The 2,686-nt window shown below is 41.4% G+C and overlaps 1 protein-coding gene across 4 annotated transcripts in view; it reads right to left on the bottom strand.

The window, feature by feature from the left end:
* Window positions 1–2,686, bottom strand: part of DENND4C (DENN/MADD domain containing 4C) — a 119,650-nt gene that overhangs the window by 6,034 nt on the left and 110,930 nt on the right. The window lies entirely within an intron of this gene.

Here is a 2,686-nt window from a genome sequence, read left to right as displayed (position 1 = left end):
TAACAAACACATGAAAAGATGCTCAACATCACTCATCAGAGAAATGCAAATCAAAACCACTATGAGATACCATTTCACGCCAGTCAGAATGGCTGCGATCCAAAAGTCTACAAGCAATAAATGCTGGAGAGGGTGTGGAGAAAAGGGAACCCTCTTACACTGTTGGTGGGAATGCAAACTAGTACAGCCACTATGGAGAACAGTGTGGAGATTCCTTAAAAAACTGGAAACAGAACTGCCTTATGATCCAGCAATCCCACTGCTGGGCATACACACCAAGGAAACCAGAAGGGAAAGAGACACATGTACCCCAATGTTCATTGCAGCACTGTTTATAATAGCCAGGACATGGAAGCAACCTAGATGCCCATCAGCAGATGAATGGATAAGAAAGCAGTGGTACATATACACAATGGAGTATTACTCAGCCATTAAAAAGAATACATTTGAATCAGTTCTGATGAGGTGGATGAAACTGGAACCTATTATACAGAGTGAAGTAAGCCAGAAAGAAAAACACCAATACAGTATACTAACGCATATATATGGAATTTAGAAAGATGGTAACAATAACCCTGTGTATAAGACAGCAAAAGAGACACTGATGTATAGATCAGTCTTATGGACTCTGTGGGAGAGGGAGAGGGTGGGGAGATTTGGGAGAATGGCATTGAAACATGTATAATATCATGTATGAAACGAGTCGCCAGTCCAGGTTCGATGCATGATACTGGATGCTTAGGGCTGGTGCACTGGGATGACCCAGAGGGAGGGTATGGGGAGGGAGGAGGGAGGAGGGGTCAGGATGGGGAGCACGGGTATACCTGTGGCAGATTCATTTTGATGTTTGGCAAAACTAATACAATATTGTAAAGTTTAAAAATAAAAAAAAATAAAAAGTGCTTCAGTGGCATATTTGAACTGGATCACAGTTAACATTAAAAATACACCAAATCAACAATGTAAGCTTGGCCCAGAAAAGCTCCAGTATTAAACTTTAATACTGGAGGTAACCCCAGCAGCCATACAGTTTTATTATACCCACATCAGCTGAGATGGAACTGTGTATCCAAAAGTTGCCCAGTCAACCTCCTTTTGAGCATCTGTCATAAAGCAAGCTATTTAATTTGCATACAACCCAGCCCCTTAATAAAGGTAACTAGTAATATTTCCTTTGTGTTGAACCAAAGAAAAGCAAAGTTCTCTGTTACAAGAGGAAATGCTGGCTGCTATGGGTTTACGTTTTTTAAAAACTGTTTATTTTTGGCTGTACTGGGTCTCTGCTGCTGCTTGGGCTTTCTCTTCCAGTTGCAGTGAGGATGGGCTACTCTGTAGTTAAGGTGCACGGGCTTCTCTTGTCATGGAGCACAGGCTCTTGAGTGCGCGGGCTTCAGCAGTTGCAGCACATGGGCTCCGTAGTTTTTGTTCCCGGGCTTGAGAGCACAGGCTCAGTATTTGTGGCACATAGGCTGCGCTGTTCCGTGGCATGTGGTATCTTCCCAGACCAAGGACTGAACCTGTGTCTCCTGCATTGGCAGGCAGATTCTCTACCAGTGAGCCACCAAGGGAAGCCCTCTATGGGTTTTAATCCTAGTTTTTCTACTGCTGAACAGATTTGATTTTCATTGTATGCTATGATTTTCGGGCATTCAACTCAAAGATAATATGCAACTTCACCACTGCTCCTTAATTCATGGAGTTGTGCAACCATCACCAATTTTAGAACATTTTTATCACTTTCAAAAGAGATCTACCTATTAGCAGTTACTTCTCTTCTCTTCCCACTCCCTCCAGCCCTAGGCAACCACTAATCTAATTTTGTCTCTACAGATTTGCCTATTCTGATTGTTTCATATAAATGCAATCATACTCTAGTGTCTGACTTCTTCTGTAATATTTTAAAATTAATTCATTTTGTAATATATCAGCATTCACTACTTTTCATTGCCACATAGCTGGTTTTAGAAAAGGCAGAGGAACCAGAGACCAAATTGCCAACATCTGCTGGATCACAGAAAAAGCAAGAGAGTTCCAGAAAAACATCTATTTCTGCTTTATTGACTATGCCAAAGCCTTTGACTGTGTGGATCACAATAAACTGGAAAATTCTGAAAGAGATGGGAATACCAGACCACCTGACCTGCCTCTTGAGAAATCTGTATGCAGGTCAGGAAGCAACAGTTAGAACTGGATGTGGAACAACAGACTGGTTCCAAATAGGAAAAGGAGTATGTCAAGGCTGTGTATTGTCACCCTGCTTATTTAACTTATATGCAGAGTACATCATGAGAAATGCTGGGCTGGAAGAAGCACAAGCTGGAATCAAGATTGCCGAGAAAATTATCAATAACCTCAGATATGCAAATGACACCACCCTTATGGCAGAAAGTGAAGAGGAACTAAAAAGCCTCTTGATGAAGATGAAAGAGGAGAGTGAAAAAGTTGGCTTAAAGCTCAACATTCTTCAGAAAACGAAGATCATGGCATCTGATCCCATCACTTCATGGCAAATAGATGGGGAAACATTGGGAACAGTGTCAGACTTTATTTTTCTGGGCTCCAAAATTACTGCAGATGGTGACTGCAGCCATGAAATTAAAAGACACTTACTCCTTGGAAGAAAAGTTATGACCAGCCTAGATAGCATATTAAAAAGCAGAGATATTACTTTGTCAACAAAGGTCCG

Source organism: Bison bison, unplaced genomic scaffold (genome assembly GCF_000754665.1).
Source record: "Bison bison bison isolate TAMUID 2011002044 unplaced genomic scaffold, Bison_UMD1.0 scf7180017864376, whole genome shotgun sequence".
Taxonomy (NCBI): domain Eukaryota; kingdom Metazoa; phylum Chordata; class Mammalia; order Artiodactyla; family Bovidae; genus Bison; species Bison bison.
The sequence above is the reverse complement of the archived record's forward strand: the minus strand, read 5'-3'. Positions and strand labels throughout refer to the sequence as shown.